Below are 19207 nucleotides of genomic sequence, written 5' to 3' on the forward strand. Positions count from 1 at the left end.
TCTTAATTTAGATAAAACTTGTTAGAAAAAATCTATATTCTTAGATTAAATTTTAAAACTAAAAATATTTCATTTATATTTAAAATGTTTAGTTTGTATTATGTTAGTGTCTTACTGTCATCATCTATCTTGTTTCTGAGAAAGTGTAAATACAATAGCCCAAACTTACAAAACAAATAAGTTAGGGAGTGACTATTTGCATTACCAAATTATTATTTGCTTTACAAATAGTACCAGTTTAAATTGAAAACACCTTGAAAATATTTGAAATAAGGCCAAATTTGCAAAAACCCAATTTACATATAACTTTCCCAGAATATATCAAACCCAGAAAATGAGAAATACTTATTTTGACATGATTTTACGAATCCTAGGCAGTCGAATGAATCTGCGGCTGCTTTTTTTGAGAGGCAAACTGTACAGCATAAGGAATCCATGAAGGATTAACGAAACTGTAATTATGTGATATTTTTTCTCTCGAAACTCTTGGGTTTTTGTTTTTTTGTTTTATTAAAGCCTGTGCTTCAAAAGCAGAAAAAATATCCACTTCTCCTCCCTGGCTTTTCAGGCTTTCCACTGCATGCCAGCTAACAGAGCGGCATATGGTACATAACATGCGTGGTCAATGTCCCACCAGCATATTTGCAGAACCAACAGTACATATTGAACGAAACCACACCTCATGCAGACGACTTTTAATCATCCTTTACCCTTTGGTGTAGGAGAATGGTGGAGAGGTGGGTGGAGGAGGGAGATCTGGTTGTTGGCAAGAAGCTCAAGGAATGGAAATACACCATGGTGGGGGGACGCTGGGGGAGCTCAGGAGGTGGCCTTCTTACTCACTGGTTCTGATTCCCTTGCCAGACAAATGATATAACAATGCCGTAGGGCTTAGAAAAATTGGGGCAATGCTGGGGCCGTGACCAGCAGTGTATTAATGATAGTGTGCCTGGTCCTCTCAGGGGCAGATAAAATACACCGATACATGCTTCTCACATTTAACCAGCCCCAGTCCTGTCTAACAGAGGGTTTCCCACTCTTTTGCCCCAGTTGCTCATCTTTTTCAAGCCTGACTCAGAAATACACTGTATCCCATCTAAAAAGACTTCTGTGTTTGCGAGAAGGGTCTAACATAGGAACTTGGGAGCGGGGGAAGCTCCCCCAGCACCTGGCAGTTTTCCAGCACATTTGGGACTCCCTGCCTGCGCTCTGGCCATAATCAGCGTCAGGCCTTCAGAATATAGACCTGTGAGGAACAAGGGAGGGATATTGCAGGCCCTCATGGCACTTCCCTCTTTCCTCTTTTCACTCACTGCCTCTCTTCTCCCCCCAGCAGGTTGGCTATAGGCAGCCCTCGCCAGAAGCCCACCAGTCACCGCTGGAACCGCTGGAAGGCCAAATGAGGCACTGTGCCCAGGCATCTGGCCCTTTCAGAGTTTATGGCCTCTGGACTAGAAAAGGATTGACCCATTTTATTTTGGGAGATGAATGGGAAATGAAAGTAATTAGTGGGAAAAGGACTGGACTGGGCGTCTGAAGACCTGGGTTTACTTCCAGCTGGGCCATTTCTGAGCCCTGTGACCTTGGACTAACACTTAATCCCTGCAGACCCATGTTTTTTGGCTAAAAAATGAGGTTTGAACTGAGTGAATTAGAGAGTAAAACTGAGCCTAGTGATCGATTTTGTGCATATTCCAGTGGCCGTGGCCATGTGGCTGTGTGTGTGGATATAGGTGGGGGATGAAAAGATGAACCAAAGGAAAAATGGACTAACACCAGCACAGGGTAAATGCTCAGAAGTGAACGTAAGCAGCTGGAATAAGAAGGTGTGTCAAAGGAGAGAAACTTCCTTCCTCTTGGCACCGAATAACAAATCAACCCAAAACTTGGTGGTGTAAACCAAAACCAGTACGTTAAAAAACAACTTTAAAAAAAGATTTTGTTGGTTATAAATTCGGGAAGGGCTTAGCTGCTTTTTTGTCACATGGAATTTCTCCTGAGGTTGCAGTCAGACACCGGCAGGGACAGCAACCATCTGAAGGCTCAACAGGGCTGTGTTTCCAAGATGGCCCATCTACACGGCCCGGAGCCACTGGAGCTCAGAGAGCCTGTGACCAGAGGCCTGCCCAGCAAAACTTTCTCAAGGGAGGCAGACTCATTGCGTGGGGGCCAGATTCTTCCAGAGCAAGCATCCCAGGAGGAAAAAGTAGAAGTGGCATGGCCTTTTCCAATCTCACCTCAGAAGCCACAGAGTGAGGCTTCTGTCACACTTTATTGCTCAAAGCAGTCACCAGCCCATCCTGACTCAAGAGCAGGGACAGAGGCTCCTGTTCTTGATGAGAAGATGTTAAAGAATGTTGGAATCAAGTTTTTTTTTTTTTAAATTTTTTTTTTTTTTTTTTTTTGACAGAGAGAGACACAGCGAGAGAGGGAACAGAAGCAGGGGGAGTGGGAGAGGGAGAAGCAGGTTTCCCGCTGAGCAGGGAGCCCAATGAGGGGCTTGATCCCAGGACCCTGGAATCATGACCGGAGCCGAAGGCAGACACTTAATGACTGAGCCACCCAGGAGCCCCTGGAGTCAAGTTTTAAAGGTGCCTTCAGGCACCTGACAAGAACGCCCTGATTTTTCTCAGTATCTTTGAAATAAATGTCTTGATAATTTTATAATTTAATCAGCTTTCTGAGATAAGAGGCTTCCTAAATGATCTGCTTGGCTGGGTGCTCACGAATTGAGTATACTTAAAGAACCTCTGCACTTTTCAAGTCAACGGTATGGTTCCAAATCAGAGATCACTTTAACCTCCATTGCTGTTCGATATGAATAAAGTTAGCTACATAACTCCTCAGTGTAGGAAAAAGGCAAAGAACTGTGAAAAATCAAATAATCAGACTACTATTTCTAGATTGATTTAGGCACTTCCGAAAAAGGCCTCTGCTTCTGCAGATCTGGCAGCTCACTGTGGACATGGGACAACCACGCCACACACCATGTCAGAGAGAGAGACACCAATTCACCAGGAGTGACTCAGAACAAGCTCTTCTACAGGAAAACACTCCAGAATTCATCTGAGGTCAAACATACGTGCCTTGGACCCGAGTGCTTCTGACACTGGCGCCCCGAGAGCAGGCACACTTCACGCCTTCTTCCTTGGGTCTAATTTCAATGATTATTCCTTCCCGTCTTATGCAGCTACCATCAGACCGATTTTAGTTTCAGGGGATTAAACAGTTTCTGAAGGTTGTTATCACTCCCCTTCAGTGAAGCACATCTTCAAACACCTTCCTGGATAATTACCATGGCCCAGTGGTTGGACAATCACCAGAGAGTGCTTTTAAACACATACACAGACACACACACAGACACGTGCATGCGTGTGTTTCTTTGTGTTTGCTTTGTTTTTGCATTTTCAAAGCCCAGTGGTTCGTGAGAGACAGTAGAAGGACAAAATAAGAAGACATATGGTAGTGCTTAAATTATTCCCCAAAAGGGAAAGTGTCCAATATGAAATTATTCACTCTTTCTACTATTCTGGGGGTGGGGAGGGAGGCATTTCAACCAAGAAAATCATAGTATACCCACAATGCCCAGAGGAGAACTGAATTATATTATCAACTTCCAAACACAGTCAGCAATATTTCACCAGAAAAGCTGCTTTGCAAAAATTAAACCTCTAATGTTTACACTGGGAAATACCTCCAGGCCTTCTCTGCCATCTTCCCCAACACCCTGCACATGAGTGTGTGTATACACACACACACACACACACTCACGCACACGCGCGTATCCCCCCCCCCCCAATCTCCTTTTCTTTCCAGGATCCTCATTGTTTTGTTGACTTCTGTTATCCTACACAGGTGATTCTGTAGTGAATACCCAAAAATGTCTCCAAAAGGAAGAATTACACCAAGTAGAATTTTGTCTTTTATCTTTCAAAATGTTCTAGGAACCTACAGACTCATCTGATCTAAGCCATGGAAAAGCCATAAGGAAGTCACTTAGATAATTATTGGAGATCTTTTTCCACCTAAAATGATAAGCAAAGGAAAGGGGAGGCGGAGATTGAGCTCAAGTTTCCTGTTGTTTTTATTCAGTTTAGGCAACTTCAGTCTATTCAACCTAGCCTTAGGCATGTTATATAAAGGTTTTATGGAAAGAAATAAGCTTCGAGAAATATTTTTTAGCTGAAATCTTTTTTTTTTTTTTAGCTGAAATCTTAAAAATAGTTGATGCATTCACATGGTCTGAGATGAAAACATTATAAAAATGTGTATGTTGTGGGGGGTTAAGGGGGTAGGAGAAGAGTAAATGAAACAAGATGGGACTGGGAGGGAGACAAACCATAAGTGACTCTTAATCTCACAAAACAAGCTGAGGGTTGATGGGGGAGGGGGGTTGGGAGAGGGGGGTGGGGTTATGGACATTGGGGAGGGTATGTGCTATGGTGAGTGCTGTGAAGTGTGTAAACCTGGCGATTCACAGACCTGTACCCCTGGGGAAAAAAATATATGTTTATAAAAAAAAATGTGTATGTTGATGAAGATCGCCAGTAGACACATGAAAAGATGCTCAACATCACTCATCATCAGGAAAATGCAAATCAAAACCACAATGAGATATCTCCTTATTCCTGTCAGAATGGCTAGAATCAAAAAGACAAATAACAAGTATTGGTGAGCATGTGGAGAAAAGGGAACCCTCATGCACTGTTGGTGAGAATGTAAATTGGTGCAGCCACTGTCAAAAACCGTATGGAGGTTCCTCAAAAAATGAAAAAATAGAAATACTATATGATCCAGTAACTCCACAACCAGCTATTTACCCAAAGAAAATGAAAACATTAATTCAAGGAGATATATACACCCCTATGCTTACTGCACCATTATTTATAACAGCTAAGATACAGAAGGCTCCCAAGTGTCCCACCAAAGACGAAAGCATAAAGAAGATGTGAAATATATACAATGGAATATCATGCAGTCATAAAAGTGAGTGAGATCTTGCAATCTGCAACAACATGGATAGACCTAGAGGCTATTATACTAACTGAAATAAGACAAAGACGAATACCATATGATTACACATATATGTAGAATCTAAAACACACACACACACACACACACACAAGCAGAAATAGACACGTAAGTATAGGAACAGGGAAGGGAGTGGTGGAGATGGGCGAAATGGGTCAAAGGGAGTTGGAGGCACAGGCTTTCAGTTACAAAATGAATACGTCACGGGACGAAAGGTACAGCATAGGGAATATAGTCAATGGTATTGTACTAGCACTGTATGGTGACAAATGGCAGCTACATTTGTGGTGAGCAAAGCACAAGGTATAGAGAAATTGAATCACTCTGCTGTACACCTGAAACTACTGTAACACTGTGGGTCGAATATATTTCAATTAGAAAAACAGTAAATGTTGAGAGGTCTGTCCCCATGTACTCCAGTTCCTCTCCACCCCCATGCCCTGTCCTTATAGGGGATTCTCACGTATGTTCCTGGTGTTTATGTTGATGCAAGCAAACACAAAGATACCCATATTTTGCTTCCTTTCCCATTGTTTTTGAGAAGGAATTTAAGAGAGAAGGAACTGACCTTGCTTGTCCTTTGGTGAGAATCCATGAGCAGAGAAAACAATGGAATATCAGAAAGAATGGATTTGATTTCTCAGTTACTTAGATTCCCAAATTCACTTTCTCTGATTTTGGTTCTTTGGTTAAATCTCTTCTTTGGGCCTTCTAGTTCTTTAAATTTCCCAAATCCTTACAATCTGCAGAGGAAAAATTTTAGGTAATTCACATAGCTCATATCTTTTGTTTAACAATGAAAACATGTATATCCTACCCTTCAGAAGAGTAGAAAAAGCACAACAGGAAATGTTGTGTGGGGTCCCCTTAAGAAGGGCTCCCCATAAACCAGAGGCCTGAACATGGACATCCATTCAGGACGGTGGCCCTGCCTGAGGGAAGAACATTTATTCTGAGCCTGAAGCTTTTCTTTATCTTACGTGTACCCACACATAGAGCAAACACAGGCCTTATACAAACATCTTACACTTCGGACCCTTGGGAGTCTAAAATAGAATACTTTGTAGATTTTAGAAACAACTGCAGGAATCTGGATGTGACCAGATAATTAACACTAGGCATTGTGTGGGACTGTGCCAGACCCCGAAAACAATTAAATAACTTTAAACTCATATTTTGGAAATGAAAAGGCAATGGCAACAACTTGTTTTTCAAATTAAGTTGATACACAATAAATGTGTTTCATTTATTTGCTGTCACTGTTTGTTGTGTAGGATTGTATCATATGTCAGATGAATAAGGACAAACTAAATTGTGAATGATACATAGAATAAATTACTGAATGGGTGTGTATTATATCAAGTGCTTTACATGGTCAACATTTTCCTGAAGAGTTACAGGAGAGGTGTTTTGTGAAAATCAAATAAAATTTGGTTAAATATTTATTGATTTTTTTATTATTATTTTTTAAAGTTTGCTTATTCCTCGGTAATCTCTACCTGCAACATGGGGCTTGAACTCACAACCCTAAGGTCAAGAGTCACATGCTCTACAGCCTGGACCAGCCAGATACTCCTGGTTAAATATTTAAAGAAATCCTTAGGAGGACTCATTTATTTTAATTTTTTTATTTAAAGTGAAACACATGATCATTTTAGAGATATCCGAACAGTATAGAAAGTATACAGTAAAACTTGTTTCCATCCCACCTCAGCCCAGCTTGTCAGGCTTGTGCCTCAGAAACAATGAGTACCACTCTCTTAGGTTTCTGACAAAGGTTTTGCCTATTGTGATATGTAAATGCCTCTATTTTTAAAACACAAATAAGAGTATGTTGCAAATCCACGCCGTACTTGGCCTTAGTCTCCATCAGCATATGCGCACCTGTGCCGCTGAATATCTCCACTGGAAGGAAGGTCCTCGGGTTATTCAGCCCAGCCCCCGCTCTGTGAGGAGTCCTCTGTGAAGTCACTAAGCACCCTTCATGGAGTACAACGAAATCACCTCCTAACAACCTCATCCCCTAAACCCGATTGTCATGCACCAAGCGTTGCCTGCTCTCCCTTCCTGGTATCTGGAAAATCATTTTTTGCCCTCTCAGTGATCATCATCCCGGACTGCCTGACGTCCGGTGTCGGAAAGCCATTCTTTTATACATTTTGTTGCCGTTTTTTTAGTTGTTTCAGGCAGTAGGATAAATCCAATTCATGTTACTCCATCTTGGCCAGGGCTGGGGTGTCATATTTTTTCAACACCAAAGTGTTTCCTAAACTTGGATGTATACAATCATCTGAACAGCTCATTAAAAATAAAGATTCCTGGGCTCCCATCCAGAAATTCTGACTTGGAGAGCTGCCTGGGAATCTGTATTTTCCACCAGGGTCTCAAGCAGTGTTGACGCAGCCCGGCCATGGGCCAGACTGGTTGTCTGGGAACCACTGGCTTTAAGGATGACTGTATTTATTTGTCAGCTATTCTCAAGTGATGCCACCATATGGACACTCTGTTTTTTAGATGAACAAAATAAAAATAGGTGGTGAGGTTGATTTCTTGCCAGGCTTCAAACTACTGAATCTTGGTAAACACACCGCCACCTCTGAAGAGTGTCTGAAGAGGCCAGGGTTCTGTTCTAGAGCGACAGCTCCGCTCGGCACGTGACGCAGCCGACCCAATGAGCTTGAAGGCAGGTTGGGAATCGAGTTGGAAGGGGCACATTTACTTGTCGGCACAGAGAGGGCACAAATCCCAGCAGCTTCAGTTTAGTTAAACTCGTTTTGGAAAATATTTTTGGCTTGTGTGGTTTTATGCTTTTAGAGTTCCATTTTTAAGCACTGGACCCGTCCAAACCCACCGAAGCTCAGCTGAAGCGTCCAAGGAAGACGCTGAGTTTCACACCGATCTCTGCTGAGTCTGTAAAAATTTCTCAGATTTGTCCAAATTGCTTTGTTGAGAAACCAAAACAAAAATCACTAATCCCAGTGGGGTTTGTAGGGTCCTGTGGTTTTCATCCAAAACTCTGGCTAAAGCAGTGGTTGGTCATGTGACTTACAAGTCTAAAGGTTTCATTATGAAACCCAAAAGAAACCCACAACCTTCAGATTTAAAATATACTCCCAAGAGACTAACCTCTCCTCCCTCCCCCTCACCAATCTTCTTAGTTTTGGCCTGGAAGCAAAGACTAAGGAAACATGTCCAATCCAAACCAAATGTTGTCAGGACTCACTACATTTTAAATCCAAAGCCGTATTTTATTCCATTGGGATGACATTGTTTATTAACACTGTCTGAGGCAATTGAATTGTCTAGAAAAGTTCAGGAGAGCTGGAGGCCCTCTCTTGTTTGTATTATGATCACAACTGTTCGGTAAACAAAATGAGTTCAACATAAATGATGAGATTTTATTTTACTATATATTCTTCCCTTAGGATATATAAATAACAAATTGTGAAGTGAATTATATTTTCTCATCTTTAATATAAAATTTTACTCATTAAATGTCAGATCCCTTTACACCAATGACTCAAATTCTAGGATACACCAGAAAAACCTGGAGAATTTGTGATGTCTGCATATTCTTATTCTCTATCACCATGTGACAAGTTATCACAAAACTCAGAGGTTTAAAGCAACAGCCAACTTATTCCATTTCATAATTTTGTGGGTTAGGAACTCTGGGAAGGATCAGCTGGTTGATTCTTCTGCTCTAGGTGATCACCTGGGGTCATCCATTGGTTTTCAGCTCGTGTCTGGTCTCATCCGGAGGGTCCTGAAGAGCTTCACCCACATGCTGGGCAAATTGGAGGGGATGAGTGGAGAGTTGTCTCAGCAGGCTCTTACCCCTCTTCATGTAGTCTTAGGGTCCCTCCACATAGTCCAGGCCTTCCAGAGACCAAGGTTGGGCCTGGAACTGGCAGAGCTTCAGCTCATTGTTCACAGCAGCCATGGGCTAATTTCAAGGAGGGGAGAAATAGACCCCGTCTCTTGATGGCAGACACGTCAGTTTGTGGCCATCATCTATCCACTACAAGGCAGCTGCCACAGTTACACTCTCAGAAATTCTGAAATAGCCAGTGCGTGGTGGGGTTCAAGTAAATGCATTTTAGAAAACACCCAAGGAGATTCTGGCGCAAAGGATCCTCCCAGCACTTTTTGAAAACCACTCAATAAGAGGTGATGGAATGTGTGCTTATGATCAATCTGTCCATCAGTTAACAAGCACTGATGGTGTGATATGTGCCCAGAATCACGGTAGGTGGTGTGAAGAGCTGAAAGGAACATCAAGAAGGGATCTCAGTCCCAGAGGCGCTCAAATACATTTCACAGGAGCCAGGGTGTAGGGGGTGGAGCCTGAATGCACTGACTCCCTGTGGGAGAGGGCCTGCTGCTGGGGGTGCAGCACAAAATAGTCTCCTGTAGCCGAGGTGTAGCACAAAGTAGTCTCCTGTAGCACCTGGAACTTACACTTATAGGAATCAGATCAGAAGTTGTGTTGGAATGACTAGATGGCCAGAATGAATTATGGGGGAAAGGGGAGCTGGATTCTTCATAGTTTCTGGTCAGAAATAGGGGGGGAGCTGAGCAAAAGAGCCAGAGGCATGATGGCTCCCAAAACATTTTTCTTTTTCTTTTCTTCTCTCTCTCTTTTTTAAAAAGATTTTATTTATTCATTTGAGAGACAGAGAGAACACAAGCAGGGGAGAGGGAGAAATAGGATTCCTGCTGAGCTGGGAGCCCTATGTGAGGCTCCATCCCAGGACCCTGGGATCATGACCTGAGTGGAAGGCAGATGCTTAACCAACTGAGCCACCCAGGCGCCCCTCCCAAATACATTTTTCTTCCTTCCTTCCTTCCTTCCTTTCTCCCTCCCTTCCTTTCTTTCTCCCTCCCTTCTTTCTTTCAAAAAAGTTATTATTATTATTATTATTATTGTTATCATTATTTTTTAGAGAGGGAGCATGAGAGCAATGGTGGGGCGGCAGATGGAGAGGGAGAGAATCCTCAAGCAGACACTCTGCTGAGTGTGGAGCCTGATGTGGGTGGGGCTCGGTTCCAGGACCCTGAGATCATGACCTGAGCCAAAGTCAAGAGTCAGACACATAACCAACTGAGCCGCCCATGTGCTCTCCAAATAAATTTTTCAAAGTGTGATCTTTTTTCCCAGGATTCCGACAGGATTAATCTCCCTCACCTTTTATTCCTCCCCACTCCTGACCTTCTTTCTGATCCCTTATGCCTGCCTTCCTATCCCAGCAAGTCACACAGCTCAGCTCCAGGACAGGACAGCTAGTCCTTCCGGTAACAACATGGGTTTTCGCTGCAGGCTCCTGACTCATCCTGCATATGCCTTCAGCAGCCAAATAGCCTCTGGACCCTAAGTCCGGGCAGGCTCCGTGGGTCTGTGTGTATGTGTGCACATGTCCACACACTCACACATACATGCATGTGCGTGTGCGCGCGCTGTTTGTGTGTGTGTGTGGTGTGATGGGGTGACTCCTGGGGGAGGCATGGGTTGGGGGAATCTTGGGCGATGGGTCAAGCTGTGAAGGATTTTAGTGGGAATTTGAGCACATTACTGAAAACAATACTGAGAAAGATCATCTGTAATCTAGAGAGATACATGTGATAAGAGATGAGAGTGGAATGAACTCTGTGGTCATGGATGAGAAGAACGGGATAGGAGGTGTGCTTGGAACAGAAGGATCTATGAGGTCATCTGTAAACAGGGGTATGTGTACCGTACACCAGTGGGTCAAGCCTGGCTGTTCAAAGATGTCCTATTGGGCTGGACAGAAAATACTTTACTCGGTGGAAAACAGTTCCTTCTTGTCTGGCTCTGAGGCTACTGTCAGTGCTAAGCCTTTAAGTTTTGAAGCCCAGAGTCAGCACGGAAAGCCCAGACCGGCTGCATCCAGGGATGGCGTCAGCAACCACGCAGAGGCCTGGGCACAAATGGGAGTTCGGGGCTAAGCTGTGAGCCAGGAATCAGCCAGGCAAGGAGCCAGAGCACAGACAGCCAGCAGGCTGGGCAGACAAGGCTCACAGATAGTCAGTGATCAGGAAGATTCAAAACTCTCAGGAGCAGGGCTGGGAACATGGGCTGTGATCACGGCCCTTCTGCAGATGGTCTCACTCCCAGCAAAAGCTAGGGCAGGAAGCAATCACAAATTTGTCCAATACTTTTGGGAGCCTCCTAGGGACAGGATGGGAAGGCAGTACTTATCTCTGTGCCAATTAAGTGAAGGCGCCCCTTTGGGCAGCTGAAGCCCAGGCTTGGCAAGCAGTGGCTGCCTCTAATAAGAAGAAAGAGCTCCCTCCTCCAGAGAGGTACAGGATGCAAACCCTCCCTCCAGGTTTAGTGAGCAAAATGTCATCTGGATTCTGCTCCCCTGGCTCCTCAGCAAAACCCCTGTGCAAAGCACAAAGCACATTACTGCACGAGGTGACCCTAGTGTGGAGGCAGGGAGGAGAAGAATTATTCTGAAGGGATGGAATACAGTGGCCAGGTCTTGGCCCTTTTGACCAAAAGTCAGGACAATATGGGGTTTGTCTGAGTCCTCCATACCTCCTCAGACACTGGGATGGTGAATTAGTCATCGTTAGAGGGATACCAAACATTACCCCAGGCTACCTGGGGAAACTAGAGCCGGGGGGCCCGGTGCCCAAGCATTGTGCTGTCAGCCCGGCCCAACCGGTGAGTGGCTGGCTGGTGTAGGGGATGGCTGAGAAAAGCTCCTGAAAGCCCCGGCTGCCAAAAATACTGTTCCAGTTGAATGGTAAGCCACGTTCCCCGCCCTGGCAACTGGAAGACAAAAGCTTCTGCTGTGCTCCTTTCAAGATCCGGAAAACATCACCTCACTGTGGAGTTACTACTAAAGACTTGAGGATGCTTGCATCAAAAAGCAAGTGTCCTAAACTAGACACTTTGTTGCTCTGGAAAATTGGTGCCTCTGACCAGTACGTTTTGGTTTTGCTAGCCAAAGAAAGCCCTAAATGCCTCTGTTTCTTGATTTGTCATCTTCCCCATTTCCTTATCTACAGCTACCAACTTTCCTAGTGAGCATGTTGATATGGCAAAGAGGCTCTTCACCTGATTTCTGTTTCTGCTGGGTCTGACCAGTGAGGTCTTTCTTAGACTCATCTTTGGTTCAGTATTTCTCGACTCCTTGAGATGTGCCAGGTGCTGTGCTGGGGGAACGCACGGATGGTGATAACATGGCGTTCCCCTCAGGAAGTCTGCAGCAGACAAGAGGGAAGAGGTGTCAACCAATGCTTCAGGGTCTCTGACCTATGACAGGCAGATGCGAGTTTTCAACCTTATGATGGTCCGAAAGCTATACACATTTAGTAGAAACTGCACTTTGAATATTTAATTTTTATCTTTTCCCAGGCCAGCAATATGCACTACCATCCTCTCTCCTAATCCTAACGCTGGGCAGCTGCTGTGAGCAGCCGGTCCCAGGCAACCACGCGATCATGGGGGAGAACAACGATACAACTGACAACCATTCTGTATCCATACAAACATTTTGTTTTTCACTTGCAGTACAGTATTTCATCTGCTGCACGAGATACTCAACACTTCATTATAAAATAGGCTTCATGTTAGATGATTTGCCCAACAACTGCCTAACAGAAGTGTTCTGAGTATGTTTAAAGTAGGTTAAGCTATAATGTTTGGTTGCTTAGGTGTATTAAATGCATTTTCAACTTAGGGTATTTTCAGCTTCTGAAGGGATTATCAGGATGTAACCCCACTGTAAGTCTAGGAAGATCTGCAGTGGACAATGGCTGCCTATCCAAGGTCCACGCCCTCCTTCTTCTTCCTGTCAGAATCCTAACTCTGTTCACAAATCCTCTCTTAACTGTGCATGTGCGTGCACACGTGCATGCGCGCACACACACACACACACACACATGCGCACACATACTGAGCCTGGTTTAGGGGTGAGGTGCAGGGAATGTGAAGCTGGGCAAAATGAGCCAGAAGCTGAGTTTAAGGAGACAGAAAAAGGGCTCACACTGAAAGTCCATGCTGTTACTTGAAGAACTGGCTCTTCTATCTTGAGCTGAGCTGCATAAGCTGACAGGAGAGGGGCAACACGGGTCAAAAGGACTGGAAATAAAGCCAGTGTGTAGCTGGGTTTCATTCATTTCCACTATTCTAAAATGTTATGTCATGATTATACTACAATTTATTCACACAGTTGTTGGACATCTGGGTTGTTTCTAGCATCTTAATTCTTTGAGGGAAGTTGTTTGATTTTTGTTATTGTAAACAGTGCTGTTACAAACATTCCTATACAGGTCTCCTGGTACCCAAGTGAATGTTCACATTTAGAGGCCAAACCCTGCTATTTTCCCCATGGGGGTACCAAGTGATATTTCCACCACCAGTGTGTATTGCATTTGCTCCATATCCCTACTCACATTTCCTATTATGACACTTTTTAATTAAAGCAAAAATCCTGTGACTTCTAATGCAAATCTGAATTTTTCTGATTACTAAAGGGATTAAGTATATTATCATGAATATTGGTCATTTGTGTTTTTGCTGTGAAAGCTTGTTCAAGGCTTCATTCATTTTCATTTTGGAACATTTATATTTTTCTAATTGATTTCTAAGAGTTCTTTGTATATTCTGGATAATAATCATTTGCTTTACAGCGTCTGTTAATAAACAAATGTTCTTCACTTTTATGTACCCAGATTTTTATGTATGCAAAAATACTTCAGTATTTTCTTCATGGCTAGCAATTTTTTGGTCTTTTTTTAGCAGGTCCTCTACCTCAAAGTCATAAAGATATGATCTATTTTCTGCTAAAAACGTTGAAGTTTTGTCCTACACATCTAAGCATAATTTATCTGGGATTAATTTTGTGTATGGTGTGAGGTAGGGACCTATGTACATTTTTTTCCCCTTATGAATAACCAACTGTTCCAGGATAATTTATTGAATTATCCTTCCTTCCTCCAATGACTGCAGAGCTGCCTCTGTAGTATATTACATTGCCATAAGCATAGGTCTGCTTTAGGGTTTTCTATTTTGTTCTACTACCAATTTCTTTAGTCCTGAATCAATCCTACCTTGTCTGCATTACTATAAGTTGAGGAAAAAGTGTTGTTATCTGGAAGAGCAGATTCGCCACTTTAATCTTTAACAGTGCTTAGATATTCTTAGGCTGTGCTCATTAATTGTCAAGTTCTTTGAAAAATTCCACTGGGATTTTTATTGGAATTGCAGTGAATTTATCAATTTGAGGAGAACTGACATCTTTCTAATATTGAGTTTTCCTATCCAATAAAACTGTATATCTCCATTTATTTAGGTCTTTTTTTTTTTTTAAGATTTTATTTATTTATTTGACAGAGAGAGATCACAAGCAGGAAGAGAGGAAGGCAAAGACAGAGAGGGAGAAGCAGGCTCCCCGCTGAGCAGAGAGCCCGATGCGGGGCTTGATCCCAGGACCCTGAGATCATGACCTGAGCTGAAGGCAGAGGCTTATTTAGATCTTTTTAAAATGTTTTCATTTCATTGAAAATTCAACTGCTTTACGTTGGACATTACTCCAAAGGGCAAACATCCCTGTCCTCATAAAACATACATTCTGGTTGGGAGAAGACAACAAACAAAATAAATAAGTAAAAGAATAAATAAAAGTAAAATAATAAATAAGCAATAAATATATAAAAGTTCAGAAGATAGTGGGGAAACCAGCTATGTGACTATCTAGAGGAAGAGCATCTCAAGCAGAGGGACTACAAATTTAGGCTGGTTTATCCAGTCTGTTCAAAGAACTCTGAGGAGTCCACAATGGCTGGAGTGGAGAAAAGGCAGGAATTATAAATGAGGTCAGAAAGGTGACAGAGACCCATTCTCGTAGATCAGGGTGAGGCTGGGCTGATAAGCAGAGGAGGGACAAGATCTGACTGTGTGTAACAAGAGTGCCTCGGCCTCTGTGTTGGAACTGATGAAGCATGGAGAAAGCAGGGAGGCCATCAATGAGGCTCCTACAATAATCCAGATGAAATGTGATGGTGCCCTGGATCAGAGTAGTGGCAGTGGGGTGGTGAGAAGTAGCCGGTGAAAGGTAGCACCAAGAGAATTTGCTGACAGAGCAGATGGAGGTGGGAGGAGGCCAGGACCGATCAGCTTGAGAGATATGTCTGAGCATCAGACATATTTACCATGATGGGGAAGAGTGGTGGAAGAATAGGTTGGAGGGAGAATGTCAGGAGCTCAATACGGGCCATGGCAAGTTTGAGATTTCTGTTAGATGGTTCGGAGGAGGCGCTCTGTTGCCTGCTAGATACAGAAGACTGGAGTTCAGAAGGAAGACTCCAAATAAAGTTGTAAATATGGAAGTCATCTGTACCAGAACAGATCTCACCAGTCAGGGTCTCAACAGAAAACAATGGCACACTCAAATCAGGAATATGTCAGGAGGGTTATTTACAAAGGGACTATTAGAAGTGAGTGTGTAAAGAAATACAAGGAATCGCTGAACACCCTAAGGGTTCCAAATATTAAAAGAACAGGAGAGGTAGGTGTTATAAGAATTTGAAAACAGAAAGTTGGGTGGTGAAGGGGACCTTGGGAGGAGTTATCTTGGTTAAGATGAGGCCTGAGAGGGGTGCCTGGGTGGCTCAGTGGGTTAAGCCTCTACCTTCAGCTCAGGTCATGTCACAGAGTCCTGGGATCCAGCCCTGCATTGGGCTCTCTGCTCAGTAGGGAGCCTGCTTCCAGGCCCTCCACCCCCACCCCGCCCTCCGCCTGCCTCTCTGCCTACTTGTGATCTCAGTCAAATAAATAAATAAAACATCTTAAAAAAAAACCAAAAACCAAAGATGAGGCCTGAGAGCTGACCACTGGATGGATGTAGCAAAGCAAAGGCCACTGGTGGCACTGACAAAGAGCAGTGAGAATGGGTAGGGCCTCACCAAGGCAGGTCTATCTAAGAGCGAATGATGGGAGAAAAGAATTGAGAATAGATAACTCTTTCAAGGAATTTTGCTGTAAATTACAAATTATATATAAAGGGCTTGAGGTTAAGTGGGTGGTCACTAGAAGGGAATGTGAATCAAGACAGGTTTTGTTTTTGCATTTAAGATAAGAGGAAATAGGAGCATATCTGTTTACTAAAAGGAATGATTCTCTGTTTACTAACAGGAATGATTCTGTACTAAGGAGTAGTAAGGAGAAACAATGGGACGCAATAGACAGGCCAATGGCTAGAGCAATACCCTGGAAGAGACAAAAAGGGGTGGGACCTGGGGTACAAATAGAGGGCTTAGCTTCAGTTACTGGCTTGGGGAGTTCATCTATAGGAACAGGAGGGATGAGGTGTGGGTGCAGAAGCTAGCAGGTGTGTGCATGAAGTGGGTGATTTGTGGATATTCTCTTTTGATTGCTTCAATTTTCTCAGTATAAGAGAAAGTAGGGTCATTGGCTGATAGAATCTGGGAAAAGCTGGCATTTTGTAAAAGGAAAAAATATCAAGTAGTCAACTAACTTAGTAGTCACCAAATTTTTTCTTTGCATACCTCCTAAAATAATTTTGAAAGATGTTATCTCCTCATACATTTTAAAGTGACATCTAAAATGTTTCACCATAAATTTATCATTGCATAAGATATAAATTCACTTATAGCTAGTTGGGAAGAGGAGTTTTGTTAAAGCAAAGTTATGAAATTATTGAAACTCCTGAGTTACTTATCAAAATCACAAAGATTCTTACTGACAATTATTTTTATATTTTATATTTATTATCAAAAATTCATTTTCAGTTCTGTTTAAGTAAAGGCAAAGAGTTCTTATATAAGATTCATATAAGAATAACGGAGAGAATAAACTGTTGGGGACTATACCAAACTAAAAAGCTTTTGCACAGTGAAGGAAACCATTAGCAAAACAAAAAGACATACTGAGTGGGAGAAGATATGTGCAAATGATATATCCAATAAGGGGTTGATATCCAAAACATATTAAGATCTATGATCCAATTAAAATAATGGTCAGAGGGGGCGCCTGGGTGGCTCAGTGGGTTAAAAGCCACGGCCTTCAGCTCAGGTCATGATCCCAGCGTCCTGGGATCGAGCCCCGCATCAGGCTCTCTGCTCAGTGGGGAGCCTGCCTCCCCTTCTCTCTCTCTGCCTGCCTCTCTGCCTACTTGTGATCTCTGTCTGTCGAATAAATAAATAAAATCTTAAAAAAAAAAATGGTCAGAGGACCTGAATAGGCATTTTCCCAAGAAAGACATGCAGATGACCAACAGACACAAAAAGATGCCCAACATCACTAATCATCAGGGAAATGCAAATCAAAACCACAATCAGTTATCACCTCACACCAGTCAGTATGGCTAAAATCAAAAAAGACAAGAAATAACAACTGTTGGAGAAGATGTGAAGAAAAGGGGAACCCTTGTACACTGTTGGTGGGAATGCAAATTGGTGTAGCCACTATGCAAAATAGTATGGAGTTTCCTTAAAAAATTAAAAATATAAATACCATATAATCCAGTAATTCCACTTCTGGGTATTTCTCTGAAGAAAACAAAAACACTAATATGCATGAAGAGACATATATCTCTCTGCTTATTATAGCATTATTTAAAATAGCCAATGTATGGAAACAACCAAGTGTCCATCGATAGATATACACAATGGAATATTACACATCAGAAAGAATGAGGTCTTGTCAATGGAATATAACACATCAGAAAGAATGAGGTCTTGTCATTTGCGACATGGATGGACCTAGAGGGCATAATGGTAGGTGAAACAAGTCAGACAAAGACAAATACCATATGATTTCACTTATATGTGGAAATCTGAAACAAGAACAACAACAAAGAAACAAAAACATTCTTTTTTTTTTAAAGATTTTATTTATTTGATAGAGATCACAAGTAGACAGAGAGGCAAGCAGAGAGAGAGGGGGAAGAAGGCTCCCCGCCGAGCGGAGAGCCCAAAGTGGGGCTCGATCCCAGGACCCTGGGATCATGACCTGAGCCGAAGGCAGAGGCTTTAACCCACTGAGCCACCCAGGCGCCCCTCAACAAAAACATTCTTAAATACAGAGGGGAAACTGGTGGTTGCTAGGGGGAAAGTGGGTGGGGGGGATGGGCAAAATAAATAAAGGGGATTAAGAGGTATAAACTTCCAATTATAAAATAAATAAGTCACAGAGATGCAAAGCACAGCATAGAGAATATAGTCAATAATATTGTAATAATGTGTGGTGACAGATGGTGACTACACTTATTGTGGTGAGTACTGGGTAATGCATAGAATTGTGGAATCAATATGTTGTACACCTGAAACTATTACAACATGGTATATTAATTATATTTCAACAAATGATTATCTGTATAAATATTTTATATCAATCATTAAAAATTATTTTTAATGATCTATCTGCTGACAACTCAATTAGTTCTTGTTCAGTTTAATTAAAAGCAAAGAGTTGGAATATAACTGAACTGTAATAATATTTCCCAACAATGAGTCATTCATTTTCTCAACATGTACAACAATACTTCAAATTATTTCTTTATCTAGCTTCTTACATACCAGGGCCATGCACCATAATAATATTCATAATAGAGGAGATGCATGATTAAAAACACTTTTTTCATAAAGAAGAGAAGAGCAAATGTGAAAAGGGACTCCTGGATCTCAGAGGTTCTTAGGCACTTTAGTTTTGGGAAAGACTGTATTTGCAAAGTGACTGCTTCAACCATGTATTTCGTAAGAAGCCTTCATATGTTCTTTTTTTTTTTTTTAATTTTTAAAAAAGATTTTTTTCTGTATTCCAGAGTGAGAGAAAGACCGAGAAAGAGAAGAGGAGAAAGAGTGGCAGGGAGGGGCAGAGGAAGAGGAGGGAGAGTTCTAAGCCAACACAGTGGTGAGAGCAGAGCCAGACGTGGGGCTTAATCTCATGACCCTGAGATCATGGCCTAAGCCAAAACAAGAGTTGGGACACTTAACCAACTGCACAACCCAGCTGCCCCACATATGTATGTATTTTAAAAACTGTGGTAAAATATAGATAATATAAAATTGACCATTTTAACCACTTTCAAGTGTATAATAAGTGGCATTAAACAGTTTTACATTGTGGTACAACCTTCTCTATTATTTATCTCCGGATCTCCTTCACCTTCCTAAACTCTAA

At 42.3% G+C, this 19207-nt stretch overlaps 1 long non-coding RNA gene across 3 annotated transcripts in view; it reads right to left on the reverse strand.

Annotated features, from left to right (window-relative positions):
* Positions 1 to 19207, reverse strand: part of LOC116862567 — a 105315-nt gene that overhangs the window by 29305 nt on the left and 56803 nt on the right. For all 3 annotated transcript variants that reach the window (XR_004381659.1, XR_004381656.1, XR_004381657.1), the window contains exon 3: positions 5600 to 5774. This is a non-coding gene — a long non-coding RNA (uncharacterized LOC116862567). The remainder of the gene's footprint in view (positions 1 to 5599; positions 5775 to 19207) is intronic.

Source organism: Lontra canadensis, unplaced genomic scaffold (genome assembly GCF_010015895.1).
Source record: "Lontra canadensis isolate GAN:19392208 unplaced genomic scaffold, GSC_riverotter_1.0 scaffold4, whole genome shotgun sequence".
Taxonomy (NCBI): Eukaryota; Metazoa; Chordata; class Mammalia; order Carnivora; family Mustelidae; genus Lontra; species Lontra canadensis.